The sequence below is a fragment of the Schistocerca gregaria genome, chromosome 6 (genome assembly GCF_023897955.1).
Source record: "Schistocerca gregaria isolate iqSchGreg1 chromosome 6, iqSchGreg1.2, whole genome shotgun sequence".
In the NCBI taxonomy this organism is placed as follows: Eukaryota; Metazoa; Arthropoda; class Insecta; order Orthoptera; family Acrididae; genus Schistocerca; species Schistocerca gregaria.
In genome coordinates, this window is record NC_064925.1 from 489625032 (window position 1) to 489650280 (window position 25249).

The 25249-nt window shown below is 42.6% G+C and overlaps 1 protein-coding gene across 3 annotated transcripts in view; it reads left to right on the top strand.

The window, feature by feature from the left end:
• Positions 1-25249, top strand: part of LOC126278505 (inactive dipeptidyl peptidase 10-like) — a 517605-nt gene that overhangs the window by 295187 nt on the left and 197169 nt on the right. The window lies entirely within an intron of this gene.

Sequence of the window (25249 nt, forward strand, 5' to 3'; positions counted from 1 at the left end):
CGAATGCGGAAAACAACAAGGCAAGCAAAGATAAGAACCATCGAAGGATCGATAATAGACATCCAAGAGACTGGCGCGCCAGTGACGAGCGCCATGGCTCAGCTACTACACAAACAAAACAAGTATTACAAACACAAGGTCAGCATCCACTGGTGCACTAATTAAAACAAACAATATAATCAAGTTGAGAAAAGAGAGGATATGGTCCAGCACTCTCTGTCCACGACAACGACCACCAAACACTCTGCGCCGTGCCCAAAACGGGAGACTCGACAAACAAGTCCACAAGGCAAGAGATGCAAACAGCTTACTGATAAGATGGGGCCACGACGTTCGGGTCACAGATTTACTTCAAACTTTGTACACTTTTTAGTAGTCAATTATAACAACATAATGTGCAAGTAGTAAGGGATACTACTTGGGCGACTTCGATAACATCGCAAGAGAAGTTTAACCCGTCAATGCTCTACCGCTGCTTTGCAACCCAGAGCACGACATAGCGGCGGTCAAGTGCTTAGCATTCAAGTTCCGTAATCGGTGGATTATTATATCTGGTTCCGTTCACGTTTTCTTAATTTATTTTCTTCAACACTAGTCAAATTATTTCATACATATAACATTTTCGATAAATAAATATACTTCTATGCATATGGTGTCTGGCCTTTCGGACATGTCCGAAAGAACAGACACCACATCCATGTAAGTATACAAGGTGTTACAAAAAGGTACAGCCAAACTTTCAGGAAACATTCCTCACACACAAATAAAGAAAAGATGTTATGTGGACATGTGTCCGGAAACGCTTAATATCCATGTTAGAGCTCATTTTAGTTTCGTCAGTATGTACTGTGCTTCCTCGATTCACCGCCAGTTGGCCCAATTGAAGGAAGGTAATGTTGACTTCGGTGCTTGTGTTGACATGTGACTCATTGCTCCACAGTACTAGCATCAAGCACATCAGTACGTAGCATCAACAGGTTAGTGTTCATCACAAACGTGGTTTTGCAGTCAATGCAATGTTTGCAAATGCGGAGTTGGCAGATGCCCATTTCATGTATGGATTAGCACGGGGCAGTAGCCGTGGCGCGGTACGTTTGTATCGAGACAGATTTCCAAAACTGCAGGTGTCCCGACAGGAAGACGTTCGAAGCAATTGATCGGCGTCTTAGGGAGCACGGAACATTCCAGCCTATGACTCGCGACGGGGAAAGACCTAGAACGACGAAGACACCTGCAATGGACGAAGCAATTCTTCGAGCAGTTGACGATAACCCTAATGTCAGCGTAAGAGAAGTTGCTGCTGTACAAGGTAACGTTGACCACGTCACTGTATGGAGAGTGCTACGGGAGAACCAGTTGTTTCCGCACCATGTACAGCGTGTGCAGGCACTATCAGCAGCTGATTGGCCCCCACGGGTACACTTCTGCGAATGGTTCATCCAACAAAGTGTCAATCCTCACTTCAGTGCAAATGTCCTCTTTACGAATGAGGCTCCATTCCAGCGTGATCAAATTATAAATTTTCACAATCAACACGTGTGGGCTGAGGAAAATCCGCACGCAATTGCGCAATCACGTCATCAATACAGATTTTCTGTGAACGTTTGGGCAGGCATTGTTGATGATGTCTTGATTGGGCCCCTATGTTCTTCCACCTACGCTCACTGGAACATGTTATCATGATTTCATACGGTATACTCTACCTGTGCTGCTAGAACATGTGCCTTTACAAGTGCGACTCAACATGTGGTTCATGCACGATGGAGCTCCTGCACATTTCAGTCGAATTACTCGTACGCTTCTCAACAACAGATTCGGCGACCGATGGATTGGTAGAGGCGGACCAATTCCATGGCCTCCACGCTCTTCTGACCTCAACCCTCTGGACTTTCATTTGTGGGGGCATTTGAAAGCTCCTGTCTACGCAACCCCGGTACCAAATGTAGAGACTCTTCGTGCTCGTATTGTGGACGGCTGCGATACAATACGTCATTCTCCAGGGCTGCATCAGCGCATCAGGGATTCTATGCGACGGAGGGTGGATGCATGTATCCTCGCTAACGGAGGACAATTTGAAGTCACGCTGGTTCGTTCTGTTGCTGTGTGTTTCCATTCCATGATTAATGTGATTTGAAGAGAAGTAATAAAATGTGTGGGAGGAATGTTTCCTGAAAGTTTGGCCGTACCTTTTTGTAATACCCTTTATAGTTCTGGCAATAATGGCCATGACCTTCTTCTTCTGTGCGAATGCACACATATTACCCGAACTCTTACGGGACTTGGTAAGAATGTGTTCTACGAGTAATGAGTGTGTTGGGTGGAGACACTACAAATGTAGTATGTGGACATCTAAGGCGAGAATGTGGGTCTCGAGGGAGGGGTGCGCGAGATAGTCCCTGCAGTCGCACTCTCTACGGTGCTTTCGGTGGCTGAGATGGATAGAGCGACAGCCATGTGAGCAGCAGATCCCGGGTTCGAGTCCTGGTCGGGGCACAGATTTTCACCAGCCGACGTTGATATACATCGACGCCCGTCAGCAGCTGAAGGTATTAATAGATAATTCTAATTTCGATAAATAAAGATGCAAACAACTTTATTGGTTTAAATGGTTCAAATGGCTCTGAGCACTATGGGACTTAACTGCTGTGGTCATCAGTCCCCTAGAACTTAGAACTACTTAAACCTAACTAACCTAAGGACATCACACACATCCATGCCCGAGGCAGGATTCGAACCTGCGGCCGTAGCGGACACGCGGTTCCAGAATGTAGCGCCTAGAACCGCACGGCCACTCCGGCCGGCAAACAACTTTATTCATTAATACAATAAGTTGCTAAAAGCCAGAACATGGGAGTCATGTACGATTAATCGTCGGTTGTGCTTTAGACGTCACAAGTTGCGGGATGATATTTTTCATACAGACATGGAAAAACACAAATTATAACGGCATCTAGTACATCGAATGAACGCAATTTTCCCGCATACACGAGGAATCTTGAGAGTTTCTAAGGAAAAACAAAGCTCTTTGACATTTTCAAAAATTCTCATTCTTACAGCAATTTGGATAGAAATCATACGTAACGCAACATTTTCGTAAATATCAAAAACGGCTCTGAGCACTATGGGACAACTTCTCACGTCATAAATCCCCTAGAACTTAGAACTACTTAAACCTAACTAAGCTAAGGACATCACAACATCCATGCCCGAGGTAGGATTCGAACCTGCGACCGTAGCAGTCGCGCGGTTACGGACTGAAGCGCCTAGAACCGATCGGCCACCGCGGCCGGCACTTGCAGTTAAGAGTTCAGTAAAACAAAAACCCACCGAAGATAACATAAATGTGTTGAAACGTGTTCGGGCAAGAACAGTAACACAAGACAAAATCTGTAGTTTGTGCAAACGAGCGGAAGCCAGTTCCACAATTTGTTCTGAAAACACTCTTGTTGTTAGGGAATCAGGAAACAAACGAATGATTACGAAGTGTTTCAGTTATATTTGTCTCGTATTCAGCGAAAAATCTGTTTCGTTTTTGAGATCTGGCTCCCTTCAGAGTCTAACCGCGTGTATTTGGCAAATATAAATAATTCGTGATCTTTGTATCTCAGCTGCGCCACACTCACAAACACTTGTGTATGTTCTCTCGATCCGATACCGATTATTACTTAGGGGCTGTGAGCAGCGATAAAGTGAATCTTTCCTTCGGTGCTTTGGAAGTGCTTTAAACAGAGTTAACTGTCAGATTGTAGTTCAGAAGTAAATTGAGGTTCTTATGCTACAGTGTACGGAAATAACGCTCCTTTTCCCATACCACGAGTATATGCACCACTTGCGCCACCTGAGGCGCCAGATCGCCGGTTACAGTTCTGCTCGTACACAGATGCAGCAAGTAAATACAGCGCGCACTTGTTTTGAGAGCAAACACTGCAACTGCAGCTGCTGTATAAGGCAAATACGCGGAACGCAGTCTCTAATGGCTCACCGAGCACCAGTATGCAACTGCAAGAACTGTTGTGCAGTTGGACGGTCCGAGATACGCCAGCGCCCAGTACGGACAGGTAAACAGTATTCGCAGTCTGTATCAAAACATCCAAGAAATTCACTTACATTTGATTGCGGTACCGATTTTTCCCGACGAAATTTCATTTCATACGTTTTCTTTTCACCGGTATGGGAGTCCTATCGTGATATAAATAAATAGCACTCTTCATCTATTATGGACGTTAAAATTTTAAAACTCAAACAAGAATTTACACGGTGGCTTGATGCGATAATCTGAATAATATATATGACAAACTTTTTTTTTTTCAAGTAAACCTAACCCAACGAGTTACAGAAATGGAGGGACCGTCTTCATAATGAAACTATCTTTTCAGCTGAGTAAATAATTTCCATTTTATTTTTTGGCAAATTTCTAACGATCGTTTCTGCTTTTAAACATGTTCATTCGTTCATTGGGAAACATAAGCTGCACTCGTCGATTACAAGTCGTTTGACGTATTATAATTTATTTTCCCACGAACATTGCTATCGTAGGCCCAGAGATGCCCAACTGACATTTCTCTCATTTCGAGTAACACGGTGATTAGTTCATGTCTGAAAGCGAAAAGTAGTAGAGTTGCCAGAAAGTAAGTTGCTATCGGTCTCAAAATGGAAACCACAGTGAAAACCAGAAACGTTTTATTTTCAACAGTTAGGTACACCTTCCACCTAGTTCTCTACACACGTAGTCGCTGCTCCAACTTCGAGTGTTGTCGTAGTGCTGTATCAACTTTCCAATATCCTCGTCACAAAAAGCAGCCGCCTGTGCTTTCGGCCAGTTATCTTCACTTGCCTGCAGCTCGTTTTCTGTGGAAAAAATTTGTCTTCATAGCCAGCGGTCCTTGTGAGCAGAGATGAGCCTCAGGGGGAGCCAATTAAGGACTGTATTGTGGGTGATCAAACACTTCTCATCGGAAACGCTGCAGGAGCGTCTTCATTGCCCCTTCAGTGTGCGGTCGAGAACTGGCATCAAGAAGGAACTGCTCGACAGTTGTGTTATGTGGGCTGCATGACGCAGGCGGGAGACGATATTCGCTACGCATCTTTACGTCCTCACTGTTCACTCAAAACTGACGCGACACGATCGGCAGGCATACTAGAGACATTGTCCAACACATCTGTGCAAAGCTTTAGCGAATTTTGCTCGTGGCTTCCATTTCGCGACGGATCGGAACTTACTTTCTGGAGAATCATCGTATTCTAAAATGGTTCAAATGGCTCTGAGCACTATGGGACTTAACTGCTGAGGTCATCAGTCCCCTAGAACTAAGAACTACTTAAACCTAACTAACCGAAGGGCATCAAATACATCCATGCCCGAGGTAGGATTCGAACCTGCGACCGTAGCGGTCGCGCGGTTCCAGACTGTAGCGCCTAGAACCGCTAGGCCATCCCGGCCGGCCCAACCCTCGTATTTCTAGTTCCTCTAAATCTGATGACAACCAACTTTTTTTCTTTTAAATGCAATATATTCAACTTGTCTGTGACGCGTATTTGCTATTTCATAGAAATACAGATGTTCAAAGGTGTTTGATTCGACAGGTGGTATTGCAGTCTTTGGTAGGCAAATGGCGGTTGACTTTCGTTAGACAGTGAACTGAGTTCCCTGAGAGTATCAGGCACCACCATTAATATACTAAGATGGTATCTGTCCTTTCGGACATGTCCGAAAGAACAGATACCATCGGTGACCATGCAGCTCGTTAGAATGAAATTACAATGAAATGAACACCCTCAGCTGCCTACAAGCGTTGACATACGTCAACGGGGACAGATGAAAATGTGTGCCCCGACCGGGACTCAAAGCCGGATTCTCCTGCTTACATGGCAGACGCTCTATCCATCTGAGCCACCGAGGACACAGAGGATAGCGCTACATTTTCATCTGTCCCAATTGACGTATGTCAACGCCTGTAAGCAGCTAAGGGTGTTCATTTCATTGTAATTTCATTCTAACGAGCTGCATGGTCACCGATGGTATCTGTTCTTTCGGACATGTCTGAAAGAACAGATACCATCTTAGTATAAGGCTCACCGGCCACTTGGCCATCTCCTTCTTCTGTGCGAATGCACACACAGTGCCCTAACTCTTACGGGAATCGGCAACGCGCCGCGAGTAATGAGTATAATGGGCGGGGGCAGTACGAATGTAGTGCGGGACAATACGTTGAGAATGTGGGTTTCGCGGGAGGCGTGCCAGAGATAAATTCCTGCAGTCGCGCTGTCCTCTGTGTCCTCGGTGGCTCAGATGGGTAGAGCGTCTGCCATGAAAGAGGAGATCCCGGGTTCGAGTCCCGGTCAGGGCACATATTTGCATCCGTCCCCGTTGACGTATGTCAACACCTCTAAACAGCTAAAGGTGTTCATTTCATCGTAACCACCATTAATTACAACCGCTACAGCATGGCATGTAGAAAGGAGGGTCTTTTATGTCGAATAATGCTTTTTTGCTGCTTGCGTGTTTTTACTGTGCCTAAAGGCGTAATATTTTTAAGTGTAATACTACACTGACAACGTATACACATACCAAATACGTGCATGTTAATAAGTGAAATAATGCAAAATAATCATACGTGCTGTGTCCTTGTTTATGGAACATGTTAACTGCGTCAAGACTTCCCGAAACATCTTGCTGAAATTAGATAAATCACACATTCGGACAGTTGGTGGGTCATGATCTCTGCACTGATACCGTGATACTGTTGCGCTATGACCTCATAACATAAAACCTGAAACTTATATAGCAGCATTCCTTATAACGCGTAACAGCCACAGTAAAGACCGATCTCAAAAATTTTTATCACGTTAACATCGCTGTTTTTCGATGAATGCAGCCTCACCGTCGCCACTAACTGTCAAAAATCTGTGTCAGTGCAGTAAATCGTCGCGAGCAGAGAATGTTAAACCAGAAGTTACGCTGATGCCACCTAGTGCTAGTTCGTAGCAGCATCAGGCATTTTCTATCATATGCCATGTGCGCATCGAACTCTGGGAAAATAACTGTCTAAATATCCCAGAACGCACTCAAATCCCTCTTATTTTTTTCTCATGGTGCTACGAGAGATACAAGATGGTGCTACCAACCGCTTCATCAGATACCTGTCCTCTAAATTTACACATCTTTTCATGAGACCTACTCGCCTTTCTGCCAAACATTGACAATCAAGATCCCTGAACATTTTTCTCTCTCTCTCTCTCTCTCCTTCTCCCTCTTTTAAATTATCAGTCTTGTGACTGGTTTGATGTTGCCTTTATCTTCGAGTAACATTTGCAACCTACGTCCTCAGTTATTTATGTATTCCAGTCTCTGTGCTCCTCTACATTTTTTACCCTCTACAGGTCCCTCAGTACCATGGAAGTTACCCCTAATGTCCTGTCATCTCCCTTCTTCTTGTCAATGTTCCCCATATATTCTTTTTCTCTTAATTTCTACGCAGACCCTCCTCATTCCTTTTCTTATCAGTCCACCTATTTTCAACATTCGCCTGTAGCACTAGATCCCAAATGCCTCGATTCTCTTCTGTTCCGGTTTTCCCACAGTCCGTGTTTCACTGCCATCCAACGCTGTGCTCCACACATACATTCTCAGAAATTTCTTCCTCAAATTAAGGCTTATGTTCGATACTAGTAGATATCTCTTTTTCCTCGGAATTTCGAACATCTTTCGCCAGTTAACATTGTCGAACGCATTTAGCAGGTCAAGAAATCCTACGAATGTGTCTTGATTTATCTTTAGTCTTGCTTCCGTTATCAACCACAACGTGAGATCTGCCTCTCTGGTGCCTTTACCTTTCCTAAAGCCAAACTGATCGTCATCTAATACAATCCTTAATTTTCTTTCCGTTCTTCTGTATATTATACTTGTCAGCAATTTGGACGCATGAGATGTTACGCTAATTGTACGATAATTCTTGCACTTGTGAGCACTTGCAATCTTCGGAACTGTGTGGATGATATATTACTGAAACTCGGACGGTATACCGCCAGTCTCATACATTCTACACACCAATTTGAATGGTCGTTTTATTGCTACTTTCCCAATAATTTGAGAAATTCTGATGGAAAGTTATCAATCCCTTCTGCCTTATTTTGTCATGAGTCTTCCGCAGCTCTTTCAAATTCTGATTCTGATACTGGATTCGCTACCTCTTCCATATCGACTCCTGTTTCTTCTTCTATCACATTAGACAACTCTTCCCCTCGTAGTGGCATTCAATATACTCCTTCCACCTATCTGCTCTCTCCTCTGCATTTACCGGTGCAATTCTAGTTGCACTCTTAATGTTACCACCCTTACTTCTAATTTGACTGAAGATTGTTTTTACTTTTCTGCATACTGAGTCAATTCTTCCAACAATCATTTCTTTCTAGATTTCTTCGCATTTGTCATGGAGTCATTTCGCCTTAGCTTCCCTGCACTTCCTACGTACTCCGTTCCTAAACATTTTGTATTTCTGTATACCTGAATTTCCCTGAATATTTTTGTTTTTCCTTCTTTCATGATCAAGTGAAGTATTTCTTCTATTAACAATGGTTTCTTCCCCGAGGTCCGCTGCTACTAGTTTTTCCATTCGTCTGTAAAGAATTCGCGTTAGTATTTTGCAGCTGAGACTGATAGTTCGGTAATTTTCACATCTGTCAGCACCTGCTTTCTTTGGGATTGGAATTATTATATTATTCTTGAGGTCTGGGGGTATTTCGCCTGTCTCATACATCTTGCTCACCAGATGGTAAAGTTTTGTCAGGACTGGCTCTCCCAAGGCCGTCAGTAGTTCCAATGGAATGTTGTCTACTCCCGGGGCCTTGTTTCGACTGAGGTCTTTCAGTGCTCTGTCAAACTCTTCATGCATTATCGTATCTCCCATTTCATCTTCATCTACATCCTCTTCCATTTCCATAATATTGTCCTCAAGTACATCGTCCTTGTATAGACCCTCTATATACTCCTTCCAATTTTCTACTTTCCCTACTTTGCTTAGAACTGGGTTCCCATCTGAGCTCTTGATATTCATACATTCTTTTCTCCAAAGGTCTCTTTAATTTTCCTGTAGGTGGTATCTATCTTACCCCTAGTGAGATAAGCCTCTACATCCTTATATTTGTTTTCTAGCCATCCCTGTTTAGCCATTTTGCACTTCCTGTCGATCTCATTTTTGAGACGTTTGTATTCCTTTTTGCCTGCTTCATTTACTGCATTTTTATATTTTCTCCTTTCATCAATTAAATTCAATATTTCTTCTGTTACCCAAGGATTTCTACTAGCCCTCGTCTTTTTACCTATTTGATCCTCTGCTGCCTTTACTACTTCATCCCTCAGAGCTACCCATTCTTCTTCTACTGTATTTCTTTCCCCCATTCCTATCTATTGTTCCCTTATGCTCTCCCTGAAACTCTGTACAACCTCTGGTTTAGTCAGGTTATCCAGGTCCCATCTTCTAAATTCCCACCTTTTTGCAGTTTCTTCAGTTTTAATCTACAGGTCATAACCAATAGATTGTGGTCAGAGTCCACATCTGCCCCTGGACATGTCTTACAGTTTAAAACCTGGTTCCTAAATCTCAGTCTTACCATTATATAATCTATCTGATACCTTTTAGTATCTCCAGGATTCTTTCATGTATACAACCTTCTTTTATGATTCTTGAACCAAGTGTTAGCTATGATTAAGTTATGCTCTGTGCAATATTCTACCAGACAGCTTCCTCTTTCATTTCTTAGCCCCAATCCATAATCACCTACTATGTTTCCTTCTCTCCCTTGTCCTACTGACGAATTCCAGTCACCCATGACTATTAAATTTTCGTCTCCCTTCACTACCTGAATAATTTCTTTTATCTCATCATACATTTCTTCAATTTCTTCGTCATTTGCAGAGATAGTTGGCATATAAACTTGTACTACTGTAGTAGGCATAGGCTTCGTGTCTATCTTGGCCACAATAATTCGTTCACTATGCTGTTGGTAGTAGCATACCCGCATTCCTATTTTTTTATTCATTATTAAACCTACTCCTGCATTACAACTATTTGATTTTGTATCTATAACCCCTTATTCACCTGACCAGAAGTCTTGCTCCTCCTGCCACCGAACTTCGCTAATTCCCACTATATCTAACTTTAACCTATCCATTTCCCTTTTTAAATTTTCTAACCTACCTGCCCGATTAAGGGATCTGACATTCCACGCTCCGATCCGTATAATGCCAGTTTTATTTCTCTTGATAACGACGACCTCTTGAGTAGTCCCCTCCCGGAGATCCGAATGGGGGACTATTTTACCTCTGGAATATTTTACCCAAGAGGACGCCATCATCATTTAAACATACAGTAAAGCTGCATGCCCTCGGAAATAATTACGGCTGTAGTTTCCCCTTGCTTTCAGCCGTTCCCAGTACCAGCACTGCAAGTCCGTTTTGGTTGGTGTTGCAAGGCCAGATCAGTCAATCATCCAGACTGTTGCCCCTGCAACTACTGAAAAGGCTGCTGCCCCTCTTCAGGAACCACACGCTTGTCTGACCTCTCAACAGATACCCCTCCGTTGTGGTTGCAGCTACGGTACAGCTATCTGTATCGTTGAGGCACGCAAGCCTCCCAACCAACGGCAAGGTCCATGGTTCATCGGGGTAGGACTTTTTAATTATTCTTCATAAAATATTGTAGTAATTTTTGTAGAAAGCAAGTAGTACTTACAGTAATTGCATTCCAAAAAATTACTATAATATTTTTACGATAATTAAACAAGTGTCCCTTTTCCAATTACGAGAACTTTTAATCACTTTAGTTACCCTGATACATTTTTAATGAGCGATGTTAGATGCTTCTAGAACAATAAATACTCATTGGTGTAGGTTGCTTTGAAGTTTACATTTGTTACTAATTTGTTATAAGTTGTGTTTGTCTTTGTACTTTGGCCTCTGACTGTGGTGCTTGGCATTTACAACTGCTTCTTTCATCAGCTATTCATTATACATCATTTTGATATTGTGCTGATATCAAAACAAGGTTAGTGATTCCATAGAGTGCGTTGAACGTAAACATTGGACTGTGACCTCTTATTCCACGCGGGAAATATCTGGCATTTTATTTTGTTATAGCGTTATGAGTTAAATGGGCATGCACGTGTTATGTATTCCGAAATATGTCCTCAACGCAGAATTCCCTCCGTAAAATATTCGCAGGTTATTTCATTGACTTGCAGACATTGAATCATTCGTAACAAAGATGGCGTCCATCAGCATGCCCTATATAAAGCAGCGTGAGTTGCGACGAGTAGAAGATAATCCTGAAAAAAGACTGTGAAGAACTGGCGCAGCTGACATTAACCACCATTTTGAGAGGCCAGTTCTGCGCTGTATCTATACAACATACAGGGCAAGTGAAGTATTGGACCACAAGACTAAGGCTGATTAGTTCTAGCGATAGATTCTAAACCAGTCCCTAAGACGGCGGTATTTCCCGGATACGCAGTAATATTGACCGCCTAGGAGTGACATTGAGAGGTTGCGCAATAATACTGATAATGACGAAAACTTTGGAAATATATTTCACTGCCTGGAAATAGTGTACAGTCTGTGGGCAGTATTGAAAACATCCTTCAGTCTCCCGCGTGCTACACAGACCAAGGAAATTAGGTAATGTTGGGTTTGATGTTGTTGTGTGGAAAATGAGTTTAAAACAAGACGAAAGAACATTATTGTTAGAGTACATTGAAATGTGTTAATCATTGTCGGCATTGTGGAGTGTCACGGCAAATGAGAACAGAAACAAAAGTGTTAAAAATGATGAGTTGTATGATTTGTTGCTCTGAAAATATAGGGAATAGCGACGTAGGGAGATGTTTTCAAAAAAGTGAATTAACGCAAAGTTATGAATAAAAGTATGCAGATAATTATCTCTATCTAATACATTACTTATCCGAATACACTCCTTTGGTGCACGTGTTACTGTATAATACGTTTCCATAACTGTACATCAGATAATGTAAGGTGTAATTCCACATGTAAATTTCACGCCTTCGAAAGCATTGCCAACACTAAGATACCGTAGCGTAATACATAAGCGCTGACTGGGTGGGAATTCGTCTCTCTTATATTATTTTGTTTTTTGATGATGCGACTATAAGTGTCCGCAGTAATTTATCCGGGGGACAATGTCTGGAGAGAACTATTTCCAGTAATGTATAAAATGTTGGATTATCAACACACGAAAAGTTATGATATTTTTTTTTTGTTTCATTCTACACTCCTGGAAATTGAAATAAGAACACCGTGAATTCATTGTCCCAGGAAGGGGAAACTTTATTGACACATTCCTGGGGTCAGATACATCACATGATCACACTGACAGAAAAACAGGCACATAGATACAGGCAACAGAGCATGCACAATGTCGGCACTAGTACAGTATATATCCACCTTTCGCAGCAATGCAGGCTGCTATTCTCCCATGGAGACGATCGTAGAGATGCTGGATGTAGGCCTGTGGAACGGCTTGCCATGCCATTTCCACCTGGCGCCTCAGTTGGACCAGCGTTCGTGCTGGACGTGCAGACCGCGTGAGACGACGCTTCATCCAGTCCCAAACATGCTCAATGGGGGACAGATCCGGAGATCTTGCTGGCCAGGGGAGTTGACTTACACCTTCTAGAGCACGTTGGGTGGCACGGGATACATGCGGACGTGCATTGTTCTGTTGGAACAGCAAGTTCCCTTGCTGGTCTAGGAATGGTAGAACGATGGGTTCGATGAAGTTTTGGATGTACCGTGCACTATTCAGTGTCCCCTCGACGATCACCAGAGGTGTACGGCCAGTGTAGGAGATCGCTCCCCACATCATGATGCCGGCTGTTGGCCCTGTGTGCCTCGGTCGTATGCAGTCCTGATTGTGGCGCTCACCTGCACGGCGCCAAACACGCATACGACCATCATTGGCACCAAGGCAGAAGCGACTCTCATCGCTGAAGACGACACGTCTCCATTCGTCCCTCCATTCACGCCTGTCGCGACACCACTGGAGGCGGGCTGCACGATGTTGGGGCGTGAGCGGAAGACGGCCTAACAGTGTGCGGGACCGTATCCCAGCTTCATGGAGACGGTTGCGAATGGTCCTCGCCGATACCCCAGGAGCAACAGTGTCCCTAATTTGTTCGGAAGTGGCGGTGCGGTCCCCTACGGCACTGCGTAGGATCCTATGGTCTTGGCGTGCATCCGTGCGTCGCTGCGGTCCGGTCCCAGGTCGACGGGCACGTGCACCTTCCGCCGACCACTGGCGACAACATCGATGTACTGTGGAGACCTCACGCCCCACGTGTTGAGCAATTCGGCGGTACGTCCACCCGGCCTCCCGCATGCCCACTATACGCCCTCGCTCAAAGTCCGTCAACTGCACATACGGTTCACGTCCACGCTGTCGCGGCATGCTACCAGTGTTAAAGACTGCGATGGAGCTCCGTATGCCACGGCAAACTGCCTGACACTGACGGCGGCGGTGCACAAATGCTGTGCAGCTAGCGCCATTCGACGGCCAACACCGCGGTTCCTGGTGTGTCCGCTGTGCCGTGCGTGTGATCATTGCTTGTACAGCCCTCTCGCCGTGTCCGGAGCAAGTATGGTGGGTCTGACACACCGGTGTCAATGTGTTCTTTTTTCCATTTCCAGGAGTGTAAGATTAACATCAACAAAAGCAAAACAAGGATAATGGAATGTAGTCAACTTAACTCAGGTGATGCTGAGTGAATTAGATTGTGAAATGAGACACTTAAAGTAGTAAAGGAAAGCGTTTCTGAAGAAGTGAAATTTGTTAACATCCAGTATACATTTAAGTGTCAGAAAATCGTTTCAAAAAGTATTTTATTGAGTGTAGAATGTATGGAAGTGAAACATGGACGATAAATAGTTTGGAGAAGAAGAGAATAGAAGCTTTCGAAATGAGGTGCTACAGAAGAATGCTGAAGATTGGATGGGCAGATCAAGTAACTAATGAGGAGGTATTGGATAGAATTGGGGCGAAAAGTAGTTTGTGGCACAACTTGACAAAAAGAAGGGACCGGTTGGTAGGACATGTTCTGAGGCATCAAGGGATCACAAATTTATCATTGGAGGGCAGCGTGGAGGGTAAAAATCGTAGAGGGAGACCAAGAGATGAATACACTAAGCAGATTCAGAAGGATGTAGGTTGCCGTAAGTACTGGGAGACGAAGAAGCTGGCACAGGATAGAGTAGCATCGAGAGCTGCATCAAACCAGTCTCAGGACTGAAGACAACAACAACAATTACAATGTACAAAAACACCAACATCTTGATCAGAACAAATAATACTAATAGTGCTATTGAAGGTAAGATCCAAAAATAATTCATTTAAAGAACAAGAAATAAATCACAACAACAGAAGAACATGACAACTGTAATTCAGTGCGTCACATCTCACTGTGGCTTAGATGGTCATGAAAAGCAGATTTTCTTGGCAAAGAGGGCACAAACATTAAACAGATTGTAAAAACTAACATATATTTTGCACTGATAACATCGTAATTCGAGAAGAATTAAAAGGATCTAATAAAATTTCATGCAAGGAAAAGATCTGTTAAAATCACGTTGACGACTCATTATGCCTGATGGACCAAGAGAAGAAGCAGCAGCCATAGTCCACTTGATTACTGGATGTGACGGTTTGGCAGCCCACCTGCATAAGATCTCCATACTGCCGTCTCCAGAATGCGTAATGTGTCACAATATCGGTTCGATCAGTTGCAAGTGATTGTAATCCGACCTAGTTAAGAAGCAAGAGAGCGAATGAGATTAAATGCCAGAACAATATTATAATAATAAATAATAATAATAATAGTGGAAACCTTTGTAAGAATAAAACACTAAATTTAGAAGGCTTTCAAAACAGAAGGATTAAGAAATCGGGAACAATACAGACAGAGGAAACGAAAAGACAACATGGGGTGAAAATGAGGAAGTATTATAAGAACAGGAAACAACAACGGAGAAAGAAGAGGAATTGAAGTTGTTGCATGATACTAGTTGGTCAACGGGAAATTTTTAAAAAAATGTAACTATGTGGATTATTATGAAAGGAGAGACAGTTCAATCAGCCAGTGTACAAGATAGCTTCAAAGTTAATGTAAATGATCATACAGTGGCTGATAACTTACTCAATGGAATCAGTTTTAATAATCAGTTTCTGGATAGTGCACAAAAGCAGGATCAAATAATTCAGCTAAAGAGGCAAGGGCACATGGTCAAAATGTGTTAGTTCTAAAATACCTTAACCTAACAGAAGTAGCTTAAAAATCTTTCACTGCACTTAATCTAATTACAAGAGTTTTTGAAACTTAAAGCTCCCATGGACTTGATGCAATACTGAACGACATACTGAAGAGTTGTTACACCTTAATAAGTCATTCCCAGAGATGTTAAATTACGATACTGTTATACATCATGGGAAAGATAGATATTATCAGTTAATTTCATTACTAACACATTTTTTTCAAAATAACTGAGAAAATTTCGCATGTAATAGTAGTATCAGGTCCCCAGCTCGTGGTCGTCTGGTAGCGTTCTCGCTTCCCACGCCCGGGTTCCCGGGTTCGATTCACGGCGGGGTCAGGGATTTTCTCTGCCTCGTGATGACTGGGTGTTGTGTGCTGTCCTTCGGTTAGTTAGGTTTAAGTAGTTCTAAATTCTAGGGGACTGATGACCATAGATGTTAAGTCCCATAGTGCTCAGAGCCATTTGAAATAGTATCAGACACAAGCACAAACAGTTTATTTAGCACTTCGCAACTTTGCTTTCAGGAGATTTCCTTAAGTATGAAAAACGTTCATTCATTTACTCTCCAGATATTACAAGAATTAAGTGACAGTGTCACCAGTTGGTAAACTATGTGATCTGTCCAAGAAGTGATAATTTTAGCAAGTATGAAGAAAAGTAGAAATGGAATCCTACGAATTCGTTTTTGGGTCTGTTTCTGTTCCTTGTATAACTGAATGGCATATGAGTTAACATATACGGCCAAACAAAAACAAAAAATTGAAGCACCCAGAAGATGTTAGTGTAAGTACGTACACACCATCGTCGGGTGTGTAATTATTATAGGGTTGCAGTTGCCTGTGACAGGTAGAACGGCCACCAGCGTGTATTAGTGTTATACATGTGTAGTGTTGTTACCAGGCCTGGTAGGATGCATCAGGGACGTGCACAGCGTCCACAAGATGCACTGTGAAGGACACAGGTATACAGCGTCTCGAGCAGGACAGTCTCATCTGCCTCATTGTAGCTTTCCGGCTGAATTGCCAGTGCAGTGGGTCGAAGAGCGATTGTCTGGGAATGGAGGATCACACTATTGAGCAGCAAGCACTTCTGCCGTCCGGGAAAAGGTATGGTAATGATCTTCCTCGAACACTGTGTTATATCCCGCGCTATTGGTCAGAGACTAGCAACAGCTAGAGTAGGGAATTACCATCCCAGATTACTGTAACACCACAATGCAGACTGCTGCGACTGAAGTAGTGGTGTAACTATGAGGGTTGGCCAGAAAGTAATGCACCGCATTTTTTTTCTTCAACAATTCTTTATTGAAGATAAGGAGAATTACACAAACGTGGGAATGGTGTATTATCTTCACACCATATTTTTCCACTTCATCTCCATCCCGTTGTATGGCCTTCCTGCAGCGCGAAACAAGGGCGGTGTAAACCCTGTTGGTACCAATTCTTGTGTACCCTCCCCCTCACTTATCGACCTTAATGACAGTAAAAATTAAACCGCGTGTACCTAATGGAAATTTGGGAAAAGCAATCGTCACCGAAGTTAATCTGACAGTAAAGAGGGAGGAAAGGGTTACACCTAAATTAAAGAAAAATGTAAATGAAACTGGAGGAAATTAATTTTGAAAAGGGGTAAAGTTAATAAAGAAAGCAAATGTGCGGTCGTTACGTTAACAATTAACTGGCGTTAATTAGATATTTGAGATTTGGGGAAAATTACGGTCGCCAGTCCTATGGACAACTACTATCATAACTGAAAAAGAAAGGTTATTGCACATATAATTAGCCCTAAAAGCGTGGCAACTGAAGGTTGACACGTGTTGTGTGAAAACTGAATGTTTATCAGAAGTAATAAATTTCGCTACACTCTGACTTAATTTAGCAAAAGAATTATTAAACCGGAAAATTGAAAGTTAATTTAGTGACTGAAATTAATAGTGAACTTTGTTTCTGAAGCACTATGAAGTTAAATAAAATAAGTTTAGTTTTGGGCTACCACAACAATCATTTCAAAAGATACTTGAATCTACGCAATTTAGAAATATATTTAACTCTGAACTTGAATTGAATGATTCTGAACAATTAACAATAGTAAAATTTAGTATGTACCAAGCTGAGCTGCAGTCACAGGTAAGCTAAAATATGGTAACAAAACTCGCACTCTTAATTTGTGCTTGTGTAATCTAAATATTGTAGGCAGCTATGAATACCTTAACTGAACTTTGAAATCAAAGCAGTGAAATCGAATGATATTACTTTAATGCTGGCGTTTGGATTTCAACGACACTCGAGTTCATTTCGGAAAAGGAAGAGACCATGCTTGGTAATTCAATTGGGACAATGAGCAACAAAGGTTCTTGCTAAGTTGCTGTATTTTAGTGATGCGAATAGAATAGTTTGAAATCTGAGGTCTGCCATACAGTTCTAAAACTTTACATGCTTTCAGTCTTCCTTGTCGGTTGATTGAAGGTTTGAAGTCGTCGACCGAGGAGGTCGCGACAATCACTCATTGTCGGCCATAGCTGTTGCAGAAGCTGGATGTTGGCGCTCCTTCTTCTCGACACTGTCACCAGGCGAAATGGGCTCTTGCTGTGTGCCATCTAATGTTTCCCGTCTGCAACACCGTGTCAGAAACTATCACAGCAAGTCGAGCGCAATTACATGCTGCCAAACCCTGAAAGCGCTGCAACTCGCGGGAAATGACCCAACACACCTGCTCCACCGCCCTACTCCAGCCAGACTCTCGGCTCTGCCCGCGCTCCACACGCCAGAGTTAACACTACCAAAGATCCTAAACACTTTGGTTCTCCACATGACCTATCGATGTAATCGTTCGATAGCTTAGTTTTCCCTAGGCAAGACCGAGCGAAAAATACAAATAGTATTTACAAAACTAACCAATTATACATCGACATAAATGCAAAATGCATATATATATATATATATATATATATATATTAAAACAATTACAATATATAAAGACACAGAAATGTCATATCTTCAGGTAACAAAATTAGGAAAAAAATAGATGGAAATAGGAGGTTACGCATTTCCGGTGTTACACTTGTTCTGATAGCGGAGCCAGTGCTTCGCTATGTGAATCACCTCCTCATCGTCGTCAAAATATCTTCCACGAATGCCGTCCTTTAATGGCCCAAACAAGTGGAAGTCCGAGGGGCTTGGTCAGATGTCAGGTGTGTCAGCTGTGGATGACTGCTGCAAATCGTGGAGGTCCGCCTTCTGCTGACCCCACCCTCCATGCCGAGCGACTAACTGTGCTTCTGTCGACAGCAGATGCCCCATAGACTTGTGAATGTTCGTCACAGTTTCATTCTCCGCAGTGAGAAATTCAATGGCGTCACGTTGCTTGTAACGTACCTTACCTATAGACACCATTTTGGAACTGTCCTGCAGCTATGCGATTTGTCAGAAGCGACGGAAACTAGGCGCTCTCACTCAGGAGACTTCCAATAATTCATACGGAACGTTTCGCAACGTAGTATTGTTTTTGGTTGAGAAAAAAAATGCGGTGCCTTCCTTTGCGGGGAACCCTCGTAGGAAGCACGGACTGCTGATGAAAGGCGTTGCATAGTGCGCAACAGCGGATGGCAATGATCGTCGAGTATAGTGGCGACTTTGAGAGACGTCCCATTCCTCCTATATTTTAGGAACATAGCAGTGGTATTGCTGGCGTCATGGTGTGGGGACCCATCGGGTGTTTCAGGTCATGGATTATAGTGTCTGTGGAACAGTGACAGCACAACTGTACGTCAGGGACACCCTGGGTCCTCATGTGTTGCCTCTCACGCCACAGTGTTGTGGTGCCATTTCCCAATACGACAGAGCTCTTCCACGCACAGCACGTGTCTCTAAAACTGTCTCGTGATGTTGAGGTACCACCCTGGTTAGCAAGATCTTTAGATCTGTCCCCTATAGAACACGAGTGAAACCAGTCTCGATGGTAATATCCAGGAAATCGAGGACCACTTACAACCACTGTAGGCAAAGCTTACCGGATACATTGGCTCTATGACTCCCTTCACAATCAGTGCGTGCACCCAGGCCAAGGTTGATACAACGTCGTACCGGTGGGTACATCCGCACCAAAGGTAATTCAGCATCATGCTAATAAATAAGCTCGTACTGCCGATTTCATTGTAAATTTGGCTTTTTCTGATATCACTGAACATCACATACACTCTTAACCTGTGAAATTTCATTTTGTATTCCTCTCCCCTTCCAGGTGATCCAATTTTTTTTTATCAGGTTGTGTAAATGGAGCAAAAATGGTACATTTTGTAGATGCATTACGTTGTAATTAATTTTATTATGAAGACAACACAAAAAAATTACAATAGTTTTACCCAACTAATTATGAAATGTTTCCCTGCAATCCGACTCTACGTCTACATCTATACGAATTTAAGAACCTTCAACATCGCAGCACGTCAGCAATCGTTGATTAATATATTAAAAGACTAAAAACCCGCTTCAATTGCGAAAAAAGCACCTAGTGTTAAGTGTAGACCCAGGTTTCGGAGAAGATAACTACACCTTCTTCAGAACAACAATAAAACATTCAAGTGCGTAAGAAGACCTTTGTCAATAATTAAAAGAACACCATAGCTATATATTTATAAACGAAAAAGAAAAAAACAGTACATATGTACAAAGTCAAAACCACTACTTAACTTAATGGTGTACGCTTCACCTCGCACCGACCTATGTTGGACGGGCCATGACCCGCCTTAAACTGCTGCTACTAACGGTCGCTCACTTACAAGCCTCACCCGCTACCTATGCACATGCGCAAGACAAGGGAAGCTACTTGAGTGCGCATGTGCATACTAATACGAGAAAGTTTATACATGGGTCGGGGCTAAAAAGCCCAATAGTGGATCAACGTATATAAAAAATGAAATAGATAGAACAAGAGACGAGCTAAATAGGAGATAAAACCTCAAAATAACCGCACACGGTTGCTTATGCTAGTAAAGAAACTTATATATTAAGCTACCTATGACAACAGGAGGAACTCTAAAAACTATAAACTATACCTAATGCCAGTAGTTAGGCTGGGGAGGGGGGGGGGGGTCTGAGGAGTGGTAATATAAAGACGTCGTGGTAATAAAGATATAGGGATAAATCGTGAGGTGTTCAAGGGGCTAAAATCACCTTCATCGTAAAAGGAGAATGAGGATAAAAAGAAAGAAGATGAACAGCTTGAGAAATCGCGCTCGCCAGTCAGCGCGCGCGTGTGATAATAGCCAGATCATCATATTTACAAGTATGACGGACAAAGTAAAGGCGCGAAACCTTCAAAAAAAATTCTATTTCTTAGTAGGAGTTGGTCATTGAGGATATTGTCTTTAGCATGTTGCAGATTATCACATGCGCGCGCTGACTGGCGAATACTCTGCAGTTCACACTCAATTGCTTGGCACAAGGTTCTTAGCATCATTTACATGCTATTTCTGTACCGTTTTAATCTCGAACAGCACTGGAGAAAGATGAACACACAAATTTCTCCAGGCGACGTCTGATTACGTTATTTTATTGGTTGGTTGGTTGGTTGGTTAATTTGAGGGAGGGGACCAAACAGCAAGGTCATCCGTCCCATCGGATTAGGGAGGGATGGGGGAGGAAGTCGGCCGTGCCCTTTCAAAGGAACAATACCGGCATTTTCCTGAAGCGATTTAGAGAAATCACGGAAAACCTACATCTACATCTACATACATACTCCGCAATCCATCATACGGTGCGTGGCGGAGGGTACCTCGTACCACAACTACCATCTTCTCTCCCTGTTCCACTCCCAAACAGAAAGAGGGAAAAACGACTGCCTATATACCACTGTTCGAGCCCTAATCTCTCTTATCTTATCTTTGTGGTCTTTCCGCGAAATGTAAGTTGGCGGCAGTAAAATTGTACTGCACTAAGCCTCAAATGCTGGTTCTCTAAATTACCTCAGAAACGATTCACGAAAAGAACGCCTTCTTTCCTCTAGACACTCCCACCCGAGTTCCTGAAGCATTTCCGCAACACTCGCGTGATGATCAAACCTACCAGTAACAAATCTAGAACCCCGCCTCTGAATGGCTTCTATGTCCTCCCTCAATCCGACCTGATAGGGATCCCAATCGCTCGAGCAGTACTCAAGAATAGGTCGTATTAGTGTTTTATAAGCGGTCTCCTTTACAGATGAACCACATCTTCCCAAATTTCTACCAAGTAACCGAAGACGACTATCTGCCTTCCCCAAAACTGCCATTATATGCTTGTCCCACTTCATATCGCTCTGCAATGTTACGCCCAAATATTTAATCGACGTGACTGTGTCAAGCGCTACACTATTAATGGAGTATCCAAACATTACAGGATTCTTTTTCCTATTCATCTGCATTAATTTACATTTATCTACATTTAGAGTTAGCTGCCATTCTTTACACCAATCACAAATGCTGTCCAAGTCATCTCGTATCCTCCTACAGTCACTCAACGACGCCACCTTCCCGTACACCACAGCATCATCAGCAAACAGCCACGCATTGCTATCCACCCTATCCAAAATATCATTTATGTACATAGAAAACAACAGCGGACCTACCATACTTCCCTGGGGCACTCCAGGTGATACCCTCACCTCCGATGAACACTCACCATCGAGGACAACGTACTGGGTTCTATTACTTAAGTAGTCTTCGAGCCACTCACATACTTGGGAACCGATCCCATATGCTCGTACCTTAGTTAGGAGTCTGCAGTCGGATCAGGATGGTTGCAAGGGCACAGCCGATTGGACATTGAACACTCATTTCCTCCTCCTCCAATTCAGGGTGGCAGGACGCGGGTTTGAACCGTCGTCTTCCCGATTGTGAGTCTATAGTGCTAATTACCGCGCAACTCGCTCGGTATTATTTTATTCCAATGGTCATTTCTCCTTATGTAGGTGGAAATCATTAAAATTTTTCGGCCTTCGAAGGAAAAGTTTGAGTTAAAAATTTCGTTAAATATGACCAATACAGAGAAGGCAACAGCAACCAGCCACTCTAAATGATCTCGTAGCAACTGAAAACGCCTCTGTTTTAATGATTACCACACCAGCTCGCTTATCATATCCATGACATTCTCTCCCCTGTTTCGTGAAAATACAAAAGAAGCTGCCCTGCTCTGGAGATTTTCTTCGTTCTCCGACAATCACATCTGGTATGGCCCCTTCCACGTAACTGTATTCCAGAAGAGAATGGACAAGCGTAGTGCAAGTGCTCTCTTTAGTAGATTTGTTGCACTTTCATAGTGTTGTGCCGATAAAATGCAGTCTTTGGTCCACTTTCTCCACAAAATTGGTTTCGATTTAACTTGTTTGTGATCGTAATTCCTTGGTATTCAGCTGAATATACAACCTTTAGTCATGTGAATTATATTGTAGACTAAGTTAAATGTATTTTTTTTAGTACTGATCTAGAGGACCTCACACCTTTAATTGTTCAGGATCAGTCACCACTTTTCGCACCATAGAGATGTAAAAACATTCAGCAGTTCGTTTTGATCTTCTGCTAACATTACTGGTGAGCGACGGCAACATGTGCAAACAATCTAAAAGGACTACTCAGATTGTTTCCTCAATCGTTTGTGTAGATTAAGAACAGTAGAAGCTCTATAATACTTTCCTGGGTAACAACTGATTTTACCTCCGGTTCACTTGATTACTTCCCCTCAATTACTACGAACTCATGATTCCATTCACACAAATGAGGCAATATCCCGTAGGCATGTAATCTGACTGGAAGCCACTTTCGACGAACTGTGGCAAATGCTTTCTAAAATGTGGGCCCAACTTGAAATCCCTTGTCGATGGTACTCATTATTTTCTGTGAATAAAGAACCAACTGCATTTCATAAGAATATTTTCTGAATCCGTGCTGGTTATGTGTGAATAGATAATTCTCCTCGAGGTATTTCACGATGATGGAACACAGTTTATGCCCCAAAATCCTACTACTAATTGGTATCACTGATATGAGTCTACGATCAGTGGGCTACTTCTGTTACTTTTCTTGAATATTGATGTGACCAACTTTCTAGTCCTTACATACAGATCTTTCGTTTAGCGCGCACTTGTGTGTGACTGCTGAAAATGGAGTTATTTCGTCAGCCTACCGTGAAAGGAACCTAAAGGGTATATTACCTGAACTGAACAACTTGCCTTTATTAAGTGACTTAAGTTGCTTCGCTGCTTCCATATTACTTGTGTTGGTCGCTATTCTTGATTCTAATTCTGGAATGTTCACTGCATCATTTTTGGTGAAGACTTTTGAGAAACCATATTTAGTACCTCCACATCAGCAGCGCTGACGTAGTAAAGTTATTGTGTCCCGCCACTGGCGTATTTACATACGACCAGAATCCCTTCGATTTTCTGCCAGATTTTGAAACAGAATTTTGTTGTTGTGAAACTATTAAATGCACCTGGTATTGAAGTGCACACTAAGTTTCGAGCATCTGAAAACCGTTGCGCCTTGCACTTATTTCGTTATTTTAAATCCGGCATGCTTTCTGCGTTGCTTCTGCAACAGTATTCTGAACTGTTTTGTGTGCCGTCGGTGATCTGTTCCGTGTCTTATTATTGTAATTTCTATGATACTATCATTTGCCGTTCCATTGTTTCTTTTTAATTTAAGTCACATTTGGTCAGTATTTGAATAATTAGTGTGGAAGGAACAGAGACAGTCTCTTGGCATAAAGCGGTTTAGTCATATACATATTATGCGCTTGGTTTTGGTGGATTTGCATCTTGCAGTATACAGTCCTGCTACAGCGACCTTATATCGCTAGTTCTTGGGCCCATCAAAACGCTCCCTATTTGTTCATGATTGTTTGTCGCTAAGAGATTTAGTATATTACCGCAACCTCTTACACTTCGTTGACTTTCTAAAATATAAAGTACGTTCAGCTGTGTCCGTACAAACGGAACACCAACAATAATTAACGTAGCACTTGAGCAGATGTCTGTAAATGCGCTAATGTGCTCCAAAGTCAATAACACGTTTTACAAAAGTAGAAATAAAAAGAACTTTGATTGCGGCACAAGCATGCTGAAACTTGTATGAGTCTAGCCAGATACTGCAAAGTCGAACGAGCTACAAATCCAAAATATGTTTACGACTGTTTTTCGTGCACAATTGAAGACATGATTTGCACTATCACAAAGCCATTCGAATCTCATTCGCAGATGACTGCTGGTAGAGACGTAGTTAGGATGGAAATACCATCACAACCTCACAGTTAAAGTCGAGTTATAGGAGAGTTCTCAGGCAGCCTCCTAGTCCAAAGTTCCACAGACTGATCATCAAAACGGTGTTGCATGGCGACCTCTAGTGCTGTGGGGTACTGCCTGCTGAATTCATCCCAGGAAGTTTGATCCTACCCTCAGTAAGTGTGGAAATGGTTCCTCTCGCGGTTTGTTGAAGAATGTATCGTCCGATGCGTTTTAAAAATAGATTGTGCATTGCACAGACGTAAATTTAATCCACTCTTACAAGTAATGAGCCAAGAAAATACGAAAGTTCTGTAAACCATCTGACGCGTCTTATATCTTAGCAAGAACATGTAATTAACTTACTGTTACATGCAAAACAACAGATATCGCTAACTGTTGCAATATAGTTCTTCGTATTTTGAAGTTGTGTTCCGACGAGGATTTTCTGATGACTTGTTCCGGGTGTGCTGACGACTGAACTGCGCAGACGGATGAACTTCAGTTTCTGAAGAGAATATTCGTGCTAAACATCTCATTATTCTCATACTGTTTATTTAACGTTTCACAAAACGTATGTGTCTCATCGTCGTTGAAGCGACGGTTAATGTGAATGAAACTTCCTGGCAGATTAAAACTGTGTGCCCGACCGAGACTCGAGCTCGGGACCTTTGCCTTTCG